We start from the raw sequence: 21,809 nt of genomic DNA, 5'->3' as shown, positions 1-21,809 counted from the left end.
CGATGGCCAGCTCCAAGGTGGCCCAGGTGATTCTTGCACCTGGTGCTCACAGCCCTGTGTAGTGTCCCAGTGTACTCTAGCCCTTGTGGACATCGCACCACGTGTCAGCCATCCTAGAGGACAGCACACCTATACCACAGGGTGTCACCCCTCATCAGGTACCTTCGATGAGCCTTTGATGAGCCATTCTACTGTCCGCTTAGTCTAGATGTCTCCAGATGATGGACTACATGGTAAGACCAATGGATCTCAAGGTCATGTGCATGTTATCATAGCTCATTTGCCTCTGGGGGTTGGGATTGATTGGGACAGGAGGGTACTTTCTGGGGTGACAGTAATCCTCTATATAGCGACAGAGGTCTGGGATGCACCATGTATGATTTTGTCGAAACCCAGCAAATGTACACTTAAGATCTGGGAATTCCACTGTGTATAACCTCAAAAGAAAAAAGGTGACTAAATATAGAGCTCTAGCTAATGACAGACATGCTGGATTATTTAGGTGAAGTGTACCGATGACAGCATTTTATTCTGAAATGCATCCAAAATAAGAAGCGTGGATAGACAGATGGATGGAGGGATACGTAGATGGACAGAGGAAAACAGAGTAAATGCTGATGGTAGAATCCAGGTGGTAGAGAGAGGTGTTCACTGTACATTTTTCTCGACTTTGCTGTATATTTGAGAACGTTCATAACAAAATGTTGAGGGCCAGGGAAGAGTGGGAAATAGCTGGGGGGGAGGGGACCAGTGGGTGTGAGCCCTGAGGGCCCAGTCCCATCCAGAAGCCTCATCACAGTAACAAAGGAAGCAGGACAAAGTGAGCTGATTTGGGCTGGTTCTGAGCTCCTCAAGGGTTTGATATGTAGGTGTGTCGGGCAGCAGGGAACTCGTAACTGGGAGGACATTTTAATCTTGCAAAAAACATCTGCAGCCACATAAATTGCCTACATGATGTCCACTTGGAGGTAACCCACTCTTTTGGGGAGGCTGTGTAATGAATGAATAACACTGGTCTGGACTCAGACAAATCCACTTTTCAGCCTCAGCTCTGTGACGTAGGAGCTGGGCTCCTTAAGGCAACTCACAGAACCTTTCTGTTTCAGTCTCAGTTTCCTCATGTGTAGTTTACGGACATGGAATCCTGTCCGTAAAACATTTTGTGCCTGGTACAGATGAGTTCTCGGTAAAATGGTAGTTTTTATTCCTCTACCTCTGTAAGTAAAATACACTTGCCCAGAAGCATTTGATTTTATCTGGAACACCCACTCAAAAGGCCAAGAACCGTAGGGAGTTGAATCCAGAAGACACCTCATCAAAAACAGTACTTCTGGCATGTGCTATTCAAAGACTCCATGTCCACTGTTTTGTAGATTCTCTGATTGTCAGTGGAGCTTGAAAGGAAAATCTACGGCATCTCAGCATGTTCTACAACATATCAGTGTCACTATATGATTTGCTACATTTCTGTTCTTCTCACATCTTCCTTTCAAAACAGAAGTTACAGAATGAGTAGTGTGTACGTTTTATGAATTCTTTCTCCCCCCATGGATTTCTTGGCAAGTGTCCGATTCCATTATGACACAGAGACTCAACCTGGGGCCACGGGAGGCTCATTGAGCCACTGTGATGCCTGAGCGTGTATTCACCACCCTCTCCCACGCGGCTCCTGGCGCAGCAAACACCCAGTGGCTGCACATTTCACCACTGGCAGGCTCTGCACTGGGTCTGCGCCTTCCTGCGCTCATGCAAAACTGGCAGAGAGGTAATCGTGAAGTTTTATTCTCCCATCTCCTTCCTCCTCTTTGTAAGGGCTTCCAGACGCACGTGACTTATTTATATGCTAACTCTGAAAAAAGCTGGCTGCGAGAATGCCTGCTGGGTAATTGAAATGACGGTCTTTGGAATTTTTCAGCATCCAGTCAGCGTGCATTCATTACGGACAATGGCATTCCTGAAGAATGCTGCTCTTAGATGCGCTGGCTGAAGCTTTCCAGGGTCTTCAGGAGCCATTTTGATATTGTTTGCAGTTCGCTGGTGCTTTTGGTTACTAGAGATGGTAATGTACTGAATGGTGCCCAGTGTGCTCAGGAATAGCCCTTGTGAGTAGAGAAGGGTGGAAAAATCTGTCTGCATGTCCCATTTCTTTTTTCTTTATTGTGCCTATGACTGTTTGCCCAGGACAGGTCAGTGCAGCACACGACCAAGCACACAGAGAGCCCTGACTTCAAATCCTGGACTCCTGACTGTGGTCAAGGAGACCTCGGCTTGCAATTCTTTACTCACTCACTGTATCAGAATTAGAAATTGGTGCCCTTTGGCGTGTGACTCTGCGGGCCCTCCCACGAGAATGGGCAGTTATATGTGAAGTGGGAGGAAGTGACCAGGCTTTCAGAAGTGTCATCTGTTTCTGCCCGCTCTTCCTCCATCTCCCGTAAGAAGGACATGCCCCAGGTGACTGCTGGTCCCTGAGCGATGCAGGTGGAGGCCGCCAGCCCCAGCCTGCGGCCTGAAGATGATGTCTGCAGGCCAGAGACCTGTGAGGGAGAAAAATAATTGTCAGCGTCTGGCAAATCTTTTCTTTAAAGGACCAGATAGTAAATATTTTGGGCTTTGCAGGCTCTGTTGAGACTCCCCGCCTCTGCCTCTGTACTATAAAAGCAGCCATAGATAACCCATCAACAAATGAGCTCGGCTGTGCCAATAAAACTTTCTTTGTGGACACTGAAATTTAAATTGCACATCATTTGCTCATGTCACAAAATCATCACCTTTTGAATGATTTGTTTTTGACCATTTTTTAAAAATTTATTGGGGTGACAATTGTTAGTAAAATTACGCAGTTGTTTTTGATCATTTAAAAATGTGAAAAACGTTCTTAGTTGTGGGCCATAGAAAAGCAGGTGGTGGGTTAGATTTGGCCCTTTGGCTGTCATTTGATTGCCCCTAAATCTCAATTTTGTCATCGTAGGATGGAGGTAACAATAGAGTATTTCTCTCAGGGTAGATGAAACGGTGTATAGGAATTGCTTCAAGTATATGTGTTCACCTATTATGATTTTATTCTACAGTAGCATCATTCTGGTAGAGGGAGGGAGGAGGTGCTCTTCCCATCGACCCCAGCCAAGTGAGGGGGTGTTTCCCTCCCAAAAAAATCAAACAAGTCGGGCTCCAAGAGGAGAACTCGCAGAGACTGGGGTGCCTGCAAGGGGAGGTCGCAGGCACGCTCCCAGCTGGGTCCTTGCCCAGTTGCAGTCTGTGGTCTTCTCTGATCCCGCTGTCAGGACAGACTGGGGCACGGAGAACGTGGACCCAGGAGAGCTCAACCCTGTCATCTGTAGTATGATGTATGCAACAAAGAAACTGATATTTGCTGCCCACCTGGAGCATTCTGAGGGCAGGAATGTGGCCGGAGCAGCTGTGATGGCTGAGCAAATAGAGATTAGTGCCATTGCCCAGGAAGCAAGAATAGGGGTCCCCCAACTCATACCTTCACAGCACTTAGAAGCCATTGCAGAGGTCTTCATTGATTCCTGCAGTTCCATGTTAATGGCCACGACATCGAAGAGAGGCAGGAGTCATGGACCGTGTAGGCTGCCCTCAAGTGACAGGACCCTCCACAGTGTTAAGGGCTTGGGCCACTGGCAGGGCCTGATGGGAGACAGGGCATACCTTTCAGAGGGGGTGCGCAGCAGTAGAGGTGTCCGGCGTGAGTCTGAACACCAGTGCAGGAAACTTGGGGAGGGAAGTGATGGGCACGCTATCTCCATGGAAACCACCTGGAGAGCAGGAGCTACCCAGGGTGGATGGAACCAGACCAAATCAGAGAGAGATGGCAGCGGGCCCTTCCCACCTATCTCAGAGCAGCAGCTGGGCTGGTTTGGGAGACTGGGACCAGAGAGCTTTGAACCGGACATGAGGCAATGGTTTGAAAGGAAAAGGATTTCTAATAACTGAAAGTGATCAGAACGCAGGGAGATGTCAGTAGGAGACGAAAGCGGAATTTGACAGAGTGCAGCTGAAGGCATCGGTTAGGGAAAATACAAAACCATTTTATGTCTGTACCCCCGAGTCTGAGACTGCTCAATAAACCAGTTAAACGTTTGGTTGCAATCCTCATGTGTTCCCCCCGCGCCATCTGCCTAGCTCCCCTGCCAGTGGGGAAATGTTACAATCTGGTTGCACCTTTTTACTGAAGGAAACGGAAAGGAGGGAGAGAGAGCAAGGAAGAAAAGCACGGGAATGGCCATTTGCAAGGACACACTCAGGCAAGTGAGTCGGCACCATTTACTCCTGAAACTCTCGAGTTAGGACAATCGCGTGACCTTCCTGCTAATAAGGTGATTTTACTCCACGTGGTTATAAAACCATGGAAACACAGCTAAAATGAGAGTTTACACTGTTGAGCTCAAATGAACCAAATGTTTGCTTCCTTTCTGAGTCCCTTCCCTGCTTTTCACCTTAAAAATCCCCAGGTATCATTTGAGGCCGTGTTTGAACTTCACCTTCTCCTCCAGCACGTTTAATGAGGCGCCCTCCTAACTAATGGAGCTGAGGCCCATCAGCCTGCACATGAAGTTACAAAAAATACACATTCTTACATTCCTACATTTGTTGACTTGGATTTCTACCCACCATACTTAGAAAGCTTTCTCAACTTCCAGAACCTAAAAGTATCTATCCATGTTATCATTTTCACATCTCTATCTATGATCCAGCTCGGATTAATTTTGGTGTAAGGAGGGAGGTGGGAGGCATGGTTTTGAAACAAACCTGATTTCTCTGAATCACATCATACAGCAGTTGTCAGCTTCCCCCTGGCCCCATTTCGCACACGACCGCACGCACGTTCACGTGGTGATATGCCCATGCCAGCCTGTGCAGGGCTGGAGACCCAGGAGACAGCTCGGAACTCAGACCCGAGGGAGGTTGGTCCTCACAGCGACAATGGCGCAGGGGGGAGGGGCAGCATTTCCCAAGGAAGCTGCAGGGAGAAGAGCAAGTGTGAAGCTGGGAAATAGTGGGGAGCGCCCTCACGATCACAGGCTGGGTGCAGAGCTAAGAGAAGAATTGGAAGAGTGGTGTAGTGGGCATTCTGGCCAAATACCACACAGGACAGCCTGACAGCTGGAATTGCCTCTGCTGTAGCAGGCTCTCCCCAGTGTTTGGTGAGAAGCAAGGGAGGGAGCTTTGCGGTCCTACCTGCGTCCTGCCTAGTTGAGTAATGTCCCTCCTCAAAGCCTGCATTTCCTCCTTTCTAAACGAGAAACTATTCCTGTTTCCTGGGGTTGTTCTGAGGAAGAGGTGGATCATTCAGGAAGCGCCCAGCACCATGCCCAGTGCCTGGGAGCAGCTAATATGTCAGTTAATTTTTCTTCCTCTTCTTCTCCTTTTGTCTCCACAAGAGGGAAGCCATGGCTGAGGACCCAAGGGCACACACCTCTCAAAAGGTTAAAGGCATTGTGAGTGGGTTGCTTTTGGGGTTGGAGATAGCACGGTGCGATGGGTGGGTGTGTTGCTTTGGGCCATAGAGCAGGAATCTTCTGTAATGCCCACCCCGGAGGGGAAGGGAGCCCAACGGTCCAGCGGCATCTCCTTTCCCAGGTACCATGCGTCTTAGCTGGTACGCACTTGTCTGCCGGCATCCAGATGGCCTGTGACCGGAGAAAAGAATGAGGGGGTCTGAAACCCTTCCTGCAAGACCGTGGGGACTTTGGGAACCGACTTGGTACCAGCGGCTTGGAGCAAAATAATTCCCATGTGGACGCATCCCCCGACTGTAAACTAGAAACAGGTGAGCAAAGCCGACTTGTGAAGGGCTGTGAGTGAGCCAGGTTTGCAGGCGCGTCCTCAGCGCGGAGGAATGTCCCTTTGTAGTAAATGACAACCTGAAGCTCCACTACAGACGTTAGTGTCATAGGTGTCCAAGGCGGGTCTTGAAATCACCCTGGTGCCCAACAAGGCCACGTATCATGACACTAATGTAGAGACAGAGACGGCCAGAAAAAGAAAGAGACTGCCAGATGGGAGAGTGAGAGAGGGGGAGAGAGAAAGCGTGCGCACTGAGGAAGGACTCTCAAAATAATAAAATAAAATAATTTGAAGTCCAATTTTGGTCTCTCTGAGGGTCTCACTTTTCAAGGTGCCAGGGGGACGCCAGCGCTCAGGTGCTGGGCCAGGGCCGCATAATCCTGCCACGCCTGTGCCCAGGGCAGCTGAGTGTGGTGACACATCACCCATTTGCTCCTCTGACCAGGTTCCTGCCACACATCATCCATCAATCACGGTTGGAAGGAGCAGAATGTTGAACCCCCACACTCCCGTACATTACTTGCCATCTCTCTCCTACCTGCTAAGGGCAGCGGGACTGAGAGACGGGAACCAGTGAATCCAGACAGGTACTGTCCCTCTGCATCAAGGAGTTGATTAGAGGTACCTTTCAATGTGGGCTACTGCTAGCCCTCCTGGAGACTGTCACATGTCAGCCGCTGTGATACTGATATTCTGGCTCTAACCAAGGGTTCCTAGAGTAACAAGGCAGGATGACCGTGTGACACCAGGTGGAGTGAGGTCCAACCTACCGGACTTTGAGGGAAGGGGAGGGACGTGGTGTGCCATGAGCCCCAGTGTTTCCTTGGCTCGGCAGTGGCCGGCAGGACACACTTCCAGTCCGTTGGCCACACCCTGCTGATGGGTCTCGTGTAATCAGTATAAATGTTTTTGGCTACTGCCTATTCACCCCCGAAGCATTTCGGTTCCATGAGGGTAGGGAAGGCTTCTTTTTTTTTTTTTTAAGGTTTTATTGGGGAAGGGGAACAGGACTTTATTGGGAAACAGTGTGTATGTACTTCTAGGACTTTTCTCCAGTCAAGTTGTTGTCCTTTCAGTCTTAGTTGTGGAGGGCGCAGCTCAGCTCCAGGTCCAGTTGCCGTTGCTAGTTGCAGGGGGCGGAGCCCACCATCCCTTGCGGGACTCGAGGAATTGAACCGGCAACCTTGTGGTTGAGAGCTCACTGGCCCATGTGGGAATCGAACCGGCAGCCTTCGGAGTTAGGAGCACGGAGCTCTAACCGCCTGAGCCACCGGGCCGGCCAGGGAAGGCATTTTTTTTTTTTTTTTAAAAACATCATTCTATCCTCAGTAGTTAGAACAGCGCCTGGCACAGAGTGGTACCAAAGATATTTTTTCTGAATGAAGAAAGGACTGCGTAAGGATGGCAGTGATGCTAAGAAGACCTTGTTATGCCATCACGTTTACTCCATGTGACTATACAGATGCCAGAGTCTGAGTTCTCCACAGACCGTGGCCCCACTGGGGCCCATTTTCGTCATCTGCCCGACAGCGGGGTGCTCTCTGAGCTCTCAGGGCGCACACCTGAGGCTCACTGCCTCCGAACAACCTCCCTCCACTGTCCATCCAGTTGTTCGGGAAATCTCCTGTATTCAGGGGAGAGGCCCCAGGAGGAACCGACCCTGCCAACGCCTTGATTTCACACCTCTAACCTCCAGAATGGTGAGAGAATCCATTTCCATCGTTTAAGTCACCTAGTTGGTGGTACTTTGTTACAGCAGCCACAGAAAACTCATACGTTGTTGTTGAAAAAGCCCTTGTGTGGTCTAAGAGAGTACAGGAGGCTGCCTCAGTTTCCCCAGCGTTTGAGCACAGACTGGGTTAAAGAGCCAGGGCTAGCTTTATGGGGCCCTTGTTCTCAGGCCTCTCCTCACTCGCCCTTACCCACCCAACTCACAGCGGGGCCACCCATCAAGACACCAGGTAGGGGTGAGAGCAGTCTGCTGTCCGCACTGCTCGCTGTGTACCAGCCCGTCCTCCGGACCGCTGGGCCCTGGTCTGACCATCCTAGCAGAACTGGACATCTCAAACATCTTCCGCTGGTCAGCACATTCCCGACGACCAGGCTGTCATCTTCCCCAACGCTTGGGTAAAGCACTTCTTTAACATAGTAAAAGGCTGACTGCTCGATCCCGTAAAGGCTGACTTTCCAAAATACTCCTTGACACTCAGAACGACTGTCAGGACACTTGTCCCTCAGAGGCCTGCCTGGACCCATCAGGCAGTGACAGCATCTTCTGAGCCAACCTCTGACCAGGAGGACCTTCCGCTCAGCTGAGGGGCCGGAGCTCATTTGTGCCGACCCCAAAACACGCTGGCCACGCCGCCCGCCTGCCTGCCCTGCCACCTGACTCCTCAGACAGCCAGCTCATGGCAGAGACACCTCCATGCCCCACCGTTCCCGCCAGAACGCAAACCCACTCAAACGGCCCCTCCTCCGTAACACCTCTCTTCCCCGTCAGGCTCACCCTCTCCCTTCCACATCCCTCTCTCCTTGGGCCATACACTAGCGGGCAGAGGGGTGCAGCTGGATGCCGCGGGGACGGCGGAGCCCACCACCCAAGGTTGGCAAACCTTCTTCCATAGACAGGACGGCAAGTGCCCACGAGTCCAGGTCCTCAGCAGGATGTCCAGTCAGAGCCACTAGCTCCTCGTACAGGTCACCTCAGGGTCACGCCAAGCCTATTGCTGGCCCCTGGGTTTGCCCATTGGAGACTCTGAGGCCTGACCACCCTAAACTCTACAGTCAGGTGGGTAGAATCCTCAAGGTCTCTGTGGTGAGTCAGGGAGCCACTAGATGGCAGTAAAGACCGAGCCCGGATCAGTCTCACCGCCAGGGGATGGGCAGGGGAGCTAGGGGAGACCCAGAAGACCCACGGCGGGAGGTGGGAGGGCACGTGTGTTCACGAGGAGCCCGGGAAGGAGGACCAAAGGGCCAACATGAGGTGAGGATGGACTGGGAGGCCGATGGTTTCATGCACAGGGACCTCTTGGGAGAAGGTCCCTTAGGGAGTCGGCCTGGGCCCTCCATTTTGAAGTAGATGGCTTTCCAGCACCCAGGTGGTCCTCATGGGCATTATAGGGTCAGAGGCTGCTTGCCCAGATGGTACCCACCTGCATGTAAAGCCAGGAGACTCAGGGAGCTAGGTGGAGGGTGGGGTGCACAGCATGGGGCGAAGCACATGGGCCTGGGGGAGATGCCTGGTGCCACGACCCACCAGCTGGTGGCTCCAAACCTGTACTAACCTCTCCTCACCTGTGAATCGTTGATAAGGACGGTACCTACCTGGTAGGGTTATGAGACAGTGCGAGGAAAGGGTGCCTGGCGCCCAGTCCAGCCCAGCCCAGCCCAGCCCAGCACACGTGCCATCAGCAGTATCACTACTTCAGCCTCCTCATTCTTCACGGTACAGGGCGATCTCAGAAAGGGGGGTCAGGTGTATTTTAAAGAACAAAATACTTCTTGCCGCTCTTCCTCAGGATCAAAGCATGTGCCTGTGAACGGGCTGGGGTGGGGTGGGGAGGGGGTTGCCCGGCAGAGCCTGAGAGGACAGGGGCTGGCCCCCCAATGCAGGAATGATGCAGTGAGAAAGGCAGCACTTCCTGTCCTGGGAGATTGTCTCAGGAGAGGTTGAGAATTCCCCAGCCCCACTACTGAGATCCCCATCTACTCTAGAAACTCTGCAAAGAGAGCTTCAAAGTGCTCTCAGCAGATTGGTGCTGTGAAAGGTATAAAATAGCATCTGGCTGGAGTCCACGGTGACACCTGAGGACGGCTTTAATCCCAGGGGAGGTATTGTTTCCAGGCACCCAAGGGGCTCTGACCGGTGAAAAGCACCCACATACAGGTTTCTTCCCAAACACCCAGGACTCTTGGGGGAGGAGGGGGGCCAGCAGGGGACAGGTGGGGGTGGAGTTGCTGCTTGCACCCCCTGCGTCCCACTCCCCTAGCAGGTGTCAGGAAGGCACCTGGAACCTAGGTGTGCAGACGCTGTGCCTGCGAGGCTTTGCCACAAGGGGGAGCTCTGGACACCTCTCGGAGCTCCGATGTGCCTGCCGCCTGTAAAAGAAGGAAAATCATTTTCTTCCAATGGCGAGGGGTGATGTTTTAGTCACAGCAGATCATTCCTAACTGGAGTGGTGCAAACGGGGCTGAGAAGCAGGTTTGAAATCATCGCTCTGCCTGGCCTCGGGCAGGGCTTGAGGTTGTAGGCCTGGCTTTCTGCGGAGGGCTCTGAAGCCAGTGCAAGGTGTGAGAGGCTGGGAGGCAGGGGCTTCGATGCCCAAACAGATGCCAGTGAACCCAGAGGTTCAGAGCTGAGCCCTACCGGCCTCGCAGCCGCCTGGGGTCTCCCTGAGGGCAGCAGCTTCTGGGGGCTAACAGGCGGGTTTGGGCCCAAATGTCTGCTCAGTTGAGGCCTGTCTGCTGGGGCTCTTCATAGCCTCCTGCTCACAGCGAGCAGCTGAATACGTGTGTGTGTCGCAATTCGTGTGTGGTGTAAGTTCCAACTATCCACCGAATGCCTGGCCAGTAGCCAGAGTGGAATGTTTCTGCCCTGGACTTTCTGAGGTGAAACTTGAGCTCATCCCTGCTATCAGACCCCCGGGCCTACAGCCCAGAACTTGTACACACACCACACACCACACACGCACACAGCACACACGCACACACACACCACACACGCACACACACACACACCACACACACACAGACACACACCACACACCACACTCACACACACCACACACACCTCTACCAGTTGGAGATAATGTGACAAACACAAATATGCAGAGGCTGCCACAGCCAAACCTCCAGGCTCCTGGTTACCTGTAATCAGCTCCACCGAGTCGTGACTGAAGCAGAAACCTGCTGATTTGCCTGCTGACATTCTGCGGAAGTGCCTCTGATGTCAATTGCTCCTAAATGGGGCTGGCTGTGCTTTTCTGGTGACTGAGCCAAGGTGGAAAGGGGGGTGGTCTCTGGAAGGAAAGGGGGGACCTGGGCTTGGCCAGGCTCAATGTGCTAGAGATTCTGGCACAGCTGGGTGAAATGCAGGCCATCACTCAGGGAGGTGACATTACCCTCCTGCTGGCCAGCAGAGCTGTGACCTCTGCCTGGCTCTGCTGCATGACCTTTTGCCCTTGAAAACAAAGCTGGGAGTGTCCTGTTTCCCCCCTGGGTATCGTGGGGCCACCACCACCACCACCACCTGGGGAAGCTGCTGCATTCCCCAGCTTCGTGGCTGGTGGGTTTTGGAGAACAGCCTCCAGCTTTGGCTGAAGCACTTCCCAACCTGGCTGCCTCCACTGCCCCCTCAGATTCTGCTCTCCAACCCCATAAACATACCCTTCACTGCCCCTCTCTAAGACTTTTCTGCCCCTTTCCATCCCAAAGCCTTCCCCTCGCCCCTCTAATCCCTCAAAGTCTTGCCCCCTCCTTGTACATTTCTTAAAAGAGACCTTCATTATTATTTTTTTTAATTCTTTCCTTGGAGACCTCTCTTTTTGCTCTGATCTGGGGCCATCCTTTCCATCATCCTCCCCTTCTCCATCATTCTAGGGCTTCCTCTCACTATTTTCCTGTGGTTGGAGCTCCTGTTACTTGGATCCTATGTTTTTGTCTAATTTGGTTTATGCCATCGTTTTGCTGGAGCACATCCTCCAGTAGCTTCCACAGAAGGGGCAAGTGGGAGGTGAAGTCCTGGTGACTCTGAAATCCTTCTCCATAAAGGGTCCTACTCTGTTCAGTCCTCATATTGGCTTCATCCATGATCCAAAGAGACAAAATTATCCAGGACCAAATCCCAGGCCAGGGCCAGGTGCGTTCCAGGTGTCACAGGAGTAGGACAAGCTGTGGTTCATCACCCTCCAGAGGAGCCAACCTCCTGCATTTGCTCACTCACCCCAGGTCTGGCCTTGCAGGTAAACCACTGCCTTTCCATCCAGCTCAAGCGCTAAAGCCTGATCTCATGATCTATAACTTCTGCAGGACCATCTGGAAGGGGCTCCTACCTTGGGTAACAGCCTGTGGGTCCAGCCTTGGGTGAGCCTCACATACTCAGTGGCCCCATGTTTTCCTCAAATCCTGAGGCTCTTTTTCTGCAGAAAAGAACACCACCTTCTGCCCCCATGCAGCCTACTTCCCTTCCCAGACCTGTTTCTAGTGTGTGTCATAAGGCAGTTCAGGAGGAAAGGCCCTGAGCTCAGAGTCAGAGATCTGAACCCCAAACCCAGCAACCACAAGCAAGTCTCTGGGCTCCATCAGACAACGAGATAGAAATTCAGAGATCTATAACTACGTCCCCAGTCAGGTTCAAATGAGAAGCTGTACAAATGTGTTCATATGATGTTTAAATACACTACAGAGTTTGGGATTATTATTACTCTTGAAGGAAATAAAGTCATTCCTGGGGGTCCAGTCTATCGGTTAATTTACCGAGTTGCTGAGATTGTCAGGGTCAGTTTTACCTGTGTGCAGATGCCACGCAGAACTGACTTTCTTAAAGCCAGAGAGACCAAGAGTTTCCAGGGGCTTCTTTTAAAGCCACAGGATAAAAGTGTTTAGAGCAATGGCTAAACCTGGCTGAACATTAGCCACACCAGGGGAGCTTATAAAATCCTGCTGCCCAGGCTGCACCCAGGCCCATTCGATTGGGATCTCTGGAGCGGGGTCCTGGCATCAGTATTTAAAGCTCCCAGGGAATTCCCATGGCAACCAGAGTTGAGACACCCCTGCATCAAACGCTCCCTTAAGAGGGTGATTCTTAACTCTGGCTGGGCATTCAAATCCCCCTTGTGGGGGGTGGTGTTAAAAACACGGATGCTAGAACCTTACCCCAGAGAGTTGACTTGTTTGGGGACAAAAGCAGCCCAGGTGATTCGAAAGCAGGTAGAGGAACTTTGCTCTAAGGCCATCATCACCCTTCTCCGAGGCCCCCAGGAATTAGAGGGCAGAGGTTGAGAGTGGGTATCTTGTGCTCACAAAGCTTTAGGGTGTAAAACCTGCCTTGCCTGGAGGAGCCAAGAGGAGCTGGTGTTGCTTCTCGATGCTGGTTCTGCTTCCACAGCTGCTGCTGGCATTTCTTTCCAAAGCATTTCCTCCGTCGCTGTCCCTGCCAGTGCAGCAGACATTGCAAACCCCGGGTGAGTCCAGCCTGCCAGCTCAGCGGGAAAACTCTCCGTTGGCAAAGTAGCAGGGGCTGGGGCTGCAGGGTGCACTTCCCAAATGTGTGCCTGCGAAAGAAACTTGGGGTAGTTATTTTGCCCTCTGTAGTCGAGACATCAGCCTGGAATATGGGGACACTCAGAGATCAAACACACAACATCTCATCCCTATGAATATACCATGATGGGGTGATGGTTACTGAGAGTGTAAGTCCCTTTTTCCCCTAGAGAGAGACTAAGGAATCTGGCTTTGTCCTCTGGGAAAGAACTAGCTCACTGAGATGTGACCTCTATTGCCTCCAGGTCTACGAGCGCCCTCACGGAGGGGTATAAATCCAGTCTGTCTGGTCCACAGAGGACCTAGGCTGGCTGCAAACAGCAGGATTTGGGCTTCACTTCCTGACCATCACGAGGACACTATCGTGGGGTGGATTTGCTCTCCCTGAATTAACCACAGAGTGCCAGGCACTGTGGAGTTGCCTGAATTCCTGGATGAAGACCCCAGGCCCCCAACAGGGCCAGGCTGGCTGGAGCTGGGACCAGGCAGAGCATGGGGACACGCGGGTTCTGCGTTGGTGTCTTCACTCACTCACTGTTGACCTCAGATTTCGGGTGGCGGTTTTCACACCTGTCAAATGGGGTAATCACTGTTTTACTTCACAGGATTCTGCGAGGCCCAAACATGATAATGCAAGTGAATTAGCTTTGAAAAGCATTTCCAAGGCATGCAAACACAAAGGGATTACAGGACGAGGTCCCTCTGGCTGGGTGGTGCTGTGAAGCTGTGTGCACCGCCCAAGATCCCACACGGATTGGAGACTGTGGAATTCATTGCATGTGGAGGCTCAATTTGCTGCGTGTGCCCAATGACGAGGAGGCGGGGTGGGGCTGGCCTTTTCCTTTTATGGCAGTCTGGGAACTTGAAACACTCAAACCCATCATTCCCAAAAAGCTTTTTAGAGTCCTTCAGAAGCTTCTGTCTCCGCTGATCTACGCATCACAGGTACACAGCTAGACGGGGCTGATTAAAGCACGAGCTGATGGAGGTCCTAATTAAATGCTTCTGACACTCGTCACCACCTGCTGAGGCTGGAGTGAAGTCTGGAAGTTCTGTGTGCTTTATCAAGGCCCTTCGAGTCCCCACCACCCTGTGGGGTTGAGTTCTCACGGGCGGAGCCCCAGGGAAATACTATCAGAAGATGAATTCGATCTTAACTGATTTCCATTTTAAGACACAAGCTGTGGGGATTATTACAAAATTACTCCAGTTAATTAGAAGAGAGAAAAGCTTTGAAGTAATTTACTAGTGTTTATGCAGTTTGTCCCAGAGTGGTCTCTGCAGATAGGCTAAATTCCAGCACTGCATGGCTTGCCCTGATCACTGCCTGCAACAAGGAGAGTCGGTGAGACTAATTCTTGACATTGATTTTCTTTGTCATCAGATGAATCCCTCAGTAACTCAAGAATCTTGGTGAAGTCCGTCTTGGAAAATTGATCAACTGGTTTCTTCAAAATAGCCCTTCTCCCCCTCCAGTAACATGTGACACGTTCATGTCCAACGTTGAAGGGAATTAGATGACTTGTCAGTATGTTCTTCCTATGTCCTCTCTCTCTCCAGATGCAGTCTAAGCCTTTTCTGTTCACTGATTCTCATGTCTAGATTTGGTTCTAGGAGAAAGGAATCAGAAAACCTTTTATTCAGAAAGAGGTGTGTCACCCTAGTGGGGTGCCTATTTTTTCCTTAATAATTCGTAAGGGCTGTTGATATAGTCTAGATACGACTCCTTTGTCACATATATGTATTGCACATAACTTCTTCTGCTTGGTGGGTTGCCAGTCCCTAACAAGCAATCAGCAGCTGCCAACCTTCCAAAAGAGAGAGAGACCAAACATTACAGACTACTGATAAAAACCACTTACCAACACACCGAACCTCAATCTGACTAAGCTGCGTGATTTGGCTACTAATCCACAGGAAATATGGAGGATGGAGGAACGTGGTAAACTGCACCATGGGTGTAAGATTCAGCTCATGGGAATCTCTACAGCACAGACAGTCTTTCAGCAAGGAAAATCGGTAGATTAAAAGTAACTTAAGAACCATACCAACCAAGGACGATGTTTGAAACTTAGTTAGAGCCTGATTAAAATAAAACTGTAAAAAAAGTGAAGACATTTGGGGATACAAACATTGACTAGATACTCAATGTTTTGAAGAAATTAAGGTTCATTTCTTTAAAGTGTCATCATAATGTTGTGGGGTTTTGTTTCTGCGTTTTAAGAGTCCTTCCCTTGCAGAGGTGCCTACTGAAATACCTATGCATGATGGTGAGGATTTGTTTAAATATAATCTGATGGTGGGGGTGGGGCAGCGAGTGGAGGAGAAAATGAAAATTAATTCACCAGGCGTTGGTAATTATTGACGTTGAGCGATGGGTCCATGGATATTCACTATAGTATCTCTTTGTGTCAATATTTGAAATGTTCTACAGTACAAAATATTTTAAGTGAGTGGTTTGCTTCCAGCTAGGGTGTAGGCTGAAATGTCACTAGTCTTGAAAGCAGCAAGTCCCTCTTTACTCTGATTTGATTCCCTAGCTTTACTACGTGCTGCCTCCGAAGCGGCCCCATGGTGCTGCCCCCTTCACAACCCCCTTCATTGCACAAGGATGGTGTGAAAGCTTCTGGTTGCCTAGCAATGGCTAGCAGCAAATCGATCCCCTGCTCTATAGCACAGTAGTCAAAAATTGATTATCTGGGTGATTTGGAGATTTGACTCTGGATGAACAATTTTTTCCCCTGGGTAATTGATCAGGGCCATGATAGAGGGTGAGCAAGAGACAGTGAAGAGAAGGGCTGGGGTCAGGAGAAGACACTGCCAAGGAAAGAGAAGAGTGATGAGGGCAGGGGGTGAAGAGCAGCTAAGTACTGAACCCTTGAGCTCTGCTGTGCAAGACCTTCCAGAAGGGCTGGCTTTCGATTCAGCACCTCTGCAGCTGGACAGCCCCTTGGGAGGCCAGGTCTCTACAAGTCTGCACATTCCCTGAAGGGGCTGGCGTGGACCGTTACACGGGCTAGTTCAGTTGGTGACATGAAGGAGGGCAAGACGCCAGCTTGGAGCCTGGCATTGGCCACTTGGCCCAAGCAGCTGAGCTGGCTTTGTTCTATTCATAACCATATCGATAAGTAACAGGGTGGGTCCTGGGGCTGTTTGCTGACGGTCCTGTGCAAGATAATGGGGTCTGACTCCATGTAATGAGACCCTCACTCTTGGCAAAGTGACTTCACATTTACGTTCTTCTTTGGGGGGTGATCAGCAATGCCAAGTGCTGCCAATTTTATATGCAAAGGAACAGCTAGAGAGAATGTGGGAGGAAAGCAGGCCTGTCCCTTTGCATTAGTCAACTATTCTTGCTTAACAACCAATTGCAAAACTTGATGGCATACAACAATAAGCATTTCTTTCACACTCATTTGTCGGTCAGTGGGGATTTGGCTGATCTTGTTTTTGTTTAGATGGAATTTGGCTCCAAGATGCAAGTGGGGTCCAGACTTGCTTGGTGTGTTCTCATGCTCACGGGACCTGGGGTCACTCAGGGACAGTCTAGTTATAGGGAAAGGCAGGTGGGAAAGAGGGCAAGCCCACTCACACAGTATATTTCAACCCACGGCTCGTATCATGTTGGCTAACATTTCATTGGTCAAAGCAAGTCCCAAGGTCCAGCTCAGTATCAGTGGGGCAAGGAAGTATGCTCTTCCCATAGTAATTTATCTTGCCCCACACCTGAAAGGTGATCTGTATGTATTCTAGCTGGAATCGTTCTGAGAGAGACATTGATGGGAGGGAAAAACTCAACCACACATATTCCAGTTAGCGACTGCATAGGCAGGGTCTGGCTCTGGTCCTCCTGACCTCCATGGGTTCCTGAAGGGGGTAGGAAGCAGGTAACTGACACAGGAACCCAGCAGCTGCTGGCTGCCATCATGACGGCCAAGGAAACCCTGGAGGCTGGCAAAACGTGCCTACAGTTTTTTTGAGGTGAGCAGTTTTGCAGCATTAAAAGTTTTCCTTGGTGTGTGTGTATGTGCATCTCTCCCTCTGCTTATAGGCTCCTGAGTGGGGCAGGGATAAGTAAGGCCTCCACCACCACCACCAGGCAAAGGGATTGCCACGCCTGCCAAGCATGTAGCAAAGATGTAGTTATGTTTGCACTGAAATCTCTGGCGCATAATAAAGGCTGGGAAGAGCAGAGAGACTGAAATTAAAACACAGGCCACCTAGTTACTAAATACAATGTTTTCTGGGAGGTGTTAGCAGCTGTTTAAATTCCAGAGCATGAACTAACGTGATTCTTTCTTACTTAAGTAGTAACTACACAGAGCTCTGACTGGGAACTGACACAGAGTAACTGGAAAGGCAAACGCATTGGCATCTCACAGATTCCTACGTTGGTACAAATAGCTAGTCGGCCCAGAGAGCCCCTGGCTGGTTCCCATGGTTGAACTTCAGAGAGTGGGAGATGTTCTCCTTCCTCTTTCCTGGAAGAAAGTGAGGATAAATGACCTCAGCCCTGGCACACAGAGGAATCACGGACCCTTCTCTGCCTTTGACCTGCCATGATGCTTTTTCTCCAAATGCAGGATCAGAGACAAGATGGCATCAATTCTGGAAATGGTGACGCAGACTCCCTGCAGAATGCAACCATAAACTAAGACTTGAAATATACCTTGGTGCTAAAAACATGTACACACGTGGACACTTTGGTCAACGTTGCTCAAGCAGTAGTTCGCCGTAATCAGAAGTGTCTGAATGCTGATGGCAACCACTTTGAGCACCTCTTGTTAATTGCAAAAGTCAAACGTGACTTGTATTCATCTTTTGTTATCAGTATGTATTGAGTATTACAATTTTAATACAGTTTTCCTTTCTTAAAATGTGTACACATTTATTTGGCACCCTCTATATTTAGGCCAAGAGGCATGTATAATGGCCTTCTAGGCTAAGGACAAAGCAAGAGAAGGCAAGAAGTCAAAAAACAGAAACAACAGTATAGTGTCTGTATCAGTCAACTATTGCCATAATAACGCTGTGTAACAAACATCCTAAAACTTAGTGGCTCACAACAACCCCATTTATTCTTGCTCAGGTCAGCGAGTGGCTGCAGTGACTGTATGCCATGTGTATTCATTGGGTGACCCTGGCAGCTACCAATAGGAAGCCCTTCTTCCAGCAATGGCGCTTCGAAGTGCAAGAGGTAAGTGCAAATGCACATTGCATTTTGCACCTCTGCTTGTGTCACGCCTGCTCACATCCCATTGGCCAAAGCAAGTCACATGGCCAAGGCTAAAGTTGAGGGGCACGGAGGTACACCATACATTTTGGTGGGAAGAAGTTCAAATGCACATCACAAAAGACATACAGGGAGGGATGATGAATTGGGACCAATCCCTCCATCTTCCTACCTGAGGGACATCAGCAAGCAACTGCACAATTTTCTGGATGATTACATGCAAGATGGGGTGGTTAGGAGAACAGACAGGCAGTGTGACAACTGGAGCTTCTGCGTGCTGTGCAAGGAGCTTGGGCTTTTCGTATCGGCAATAGGGGACCTGTATTAGTCAACTTGGGCCACTATAACAAAATACCATAGACTGGGTGGCTTCAACAACAGACATCTATTTTTCACAGTCTGAAGGCTGGGGAGTCTGAGATAAAGGTGCTGGCTGATTTGGTTTGTGGTAAGAGACCTGTTTCTGGCTTGCAGACAGCCAACTTCTCACTGTGTCCTCAGGTGGTAAAGAGAGAGTGAGAGCTCTCTGATGTCACTTTTTTAAGGGCCTTAATTTCATCATGAGAGCCCCACTTTCATGACCTCACTTAAACCCAGTTACATCTCCAAATCCCATCACATTGGGACTTAGGACTGCAACACACAAATTTGGAGCGGGGAAGGGGGATACAATTCTGTTCACAGAAGAGCCTGTGAAGGATTTTGAGCTGCAGTGTGACATGACCAGGATGGTGTTTTGAAAAGTTGCCCTAATGACTGTGCAGGAGGGACTTGAGGTGGTTACACTCGTTGTGAGTATGTGTGTGTGTGTGTGTGTGTGTGTGTGTGTGTGTGTACGTGCATCTTTCCCTCTATAGGAACAGGTTTGAACCAGCCTATGGTCATAAGAAAGGATAGGAAGGCAGAAGACACAGTTTTGAGAAATACTTTGGCAGTCAAAGCAGGAAACAGCAAATGGTGGGGCGTGGTGAATCAGGTGACGTAAGCAGCCAGGACAGACCTCCTGGGTTTCCAGCTTGGGGACCACGGGCCCCAAATGCCACCTGATACTTCAGAAGGAGATGCTGATTTTAGGAGAAAGAACAAGAATGTTCATGTTTGTGTGAACAAACCCAAGCATCACAAACATCGGCCCCAGGAGCGAAACAATTGGAAAAGGAGCCCCATTGGGGCAGGATCTTCTCTGATTTTCCACCACTGGACTCTCAGTGCCTTGTACTGTGCCTGGTACCCCACAGGCACTCCGGAAATGAATGATGGGTGGAGAACTGCCTGGGCATCCGAGTCTGGAATTCAGGGAGAACCCCGGCCTGGAATCACAATGTGGGGGTCATCCACATCCAGGTGAGCACTCAGCATCCAGGGACCAACTCTTCGGTGACATTCCTTCCTCGTGTGGCAGACCATTGCTGTTGGTTGTAAGCCATTTCTTCCCCATGTTGAAGAATTGCCCTTCCTCCAGCGAGGCCCTCCTGGCCCTCTACAATCTGCTCCCTCCCACCTTTTCCACCCCCTCTGCATACTTTGTGTGCTCTTCTCACTGTGGGCCCCCCATCCCTCTTTCAAGCCTTGCATTGTCTTGCCTCCTCCACGCCTGCTCGCACGCAGCTCCCACAGCCTTGCACGCCCTTTCTCTCATTTTTCACGCGCCGAAATGCTGCCCATCCTTCACCGCCAACCTTGGATGCCCTCAGCCCCGTGACGCCTGTAGCGCCTCACCACGCAGAGGAAGCCCTCCCTCCTCACGGTTCCCACCTCACTTGCACCTTCTGTGGTGTGAGGCCTGAAATGAACTTGCATTATTCAATGCTGCCTTGACCTTGGAGCCTCCCAAGACCCCAAAGGCCTACCTGAGCTCAGCTTCTCTCACCAGATGTCCCCTCACCCAGCAGGAAAAGTTGCCCACCTGGCTAGTTTCCCTGTCAGCCAGGCCAGCTGCAGCCTAGCCCCCCCCCAGTCCCAACCTCATGGGTTTCTCCTCCCTGCTGCCCGCAGAATCATTCAATTACACCCCCCAATGGGAACCAAGGGTCACCTCACCCTCTTGTTACTACAAAGCCACCTCCCACAGATCCTGTTTCTCACTCTGCTCCTGAGTGCAAAGCGGTCTGTGATGTCCTCCTCCCCCAAATAAACTGCCGACGAGCTCATTCGTCCTGTGTCAGGTGTCATGTGCTCGGCCACCTGAGAGTACTCAGTGTGAGGCTCCCTCGCCACCAGTGGGGTGAAAAGGAAAGAACACCTTCCCTCCTGCTCTTGTCAGGTCTCAGGTTGGTTGGGTGCATTCGTGCCCCTGCTTCTCTTTCCCTCAAGGTCATGGACAGTGTGGGCCCGTCTTCGTGGCCCCAGCACCTCGCTTGGCCCATGGAATCGGCTCAGGAAATGCGTGTGGACTAGATGGTTCCTTCACCCTTCCTGCCCCTCCCCCACCCTCACCCCCAGCTCTCCCAACACCCCTTGTCCAAGTTCCCAACCCTTGGTACCAAATAAACGCTTTTAATTGAGGGCTTTATCTTGCTTTCTAAGGCTTCTTAGTCCGCACCTGTGCCAAGACTGGGAATTCTGGATAAACATTCATAGACCACCGTGAGTCTCTGCAAAGATTTCCTCCAGAATCAAGGCCATTTAAATACTGTCTGAAACCAAGCCATCCCCTGCTCGTCTCCCTGCCCAGTTCCAAAAGATGTTTAATTTTTCTATAAATTAACTTGCACCGTGTCACATCACATTAACGCACCTTGGAACATTCCTGTTCTGATGTGTGAGCAGCTGACACGCCAAACGATGCCACGATTCTCTCCAGGGACATTTTCCGTAATGTAGCTGATTAAAATATAGCTGACTGCAGGAGAAGCAGCGGACTCCAGCCAGCCGTGGGTGAGGCTGCGAAACCCAGCGATAATGAATAATGGTTTGTGGCAAAACTGATAATGCACCTGCTATTATATTGACTGGGGCTGTGGCTGCAGTTAATTGCTCGGCTGAGCTGTGTTCCGCTGCGGGCTTGGCCGCTACCTTCCTCTTTAGAAAACGTCCATTTGTCGGAAGCTGGGTCCTTGTTTCTTCTTCTTGGAACTCCATTCAAATGAGACGGCTATTTTTGCTGGCGGCCGCCGTGGGAGTGGGAGTTAGGAAGGCATTAGAGCGACGGGCTCCATCTGTTGGCATGTGTGCACACCTTCCCATCGGAGTCTCTACCACACGCACCGGATGCCGGGCAGAACAAAGAACTGCACTATCCCCCTCCCTGACCCCGAACCGTGTTGTTCCAAACAAGAGGCAGACACCCCACCCACAGTTTGGGTGCAGCCTGTGTGTGGAGTCCGTCTAGGAGCTGGTTCGAATCCTGCCTCCTCAACTTCCTAGCCATAAGACGTTGAACCTCAGCCCCTGGTCTAGAAAATGGTAACACTCCTGCGTCCTCTTCAGAGTGTCCTAGCAGTCAATGGGCCACGTAAGTAGACTGTGTAGTACTGTGCTTGGCACAACGTGAGCTCCTGTTGTC

This window comes from Rhinolophus sinicus, chromosome 12 (genome assembly GCF_057876585.1).
Source record: "Rhinolophus sinicus isolate RSI-liver-muscle chromosome 12, RSI-T2T, whole genome shotgun sequence".
In the NCBI taxonomy this organism is placed as follows: Eukaryota; Metazoa; Chordata; class Mammalia; order Chiroptera; family Rhinolophidae; genus Rhinolophus; species Rhinolophus sinicus.
Note: the sequence above shows the minus strand (reverse complement) of the source record.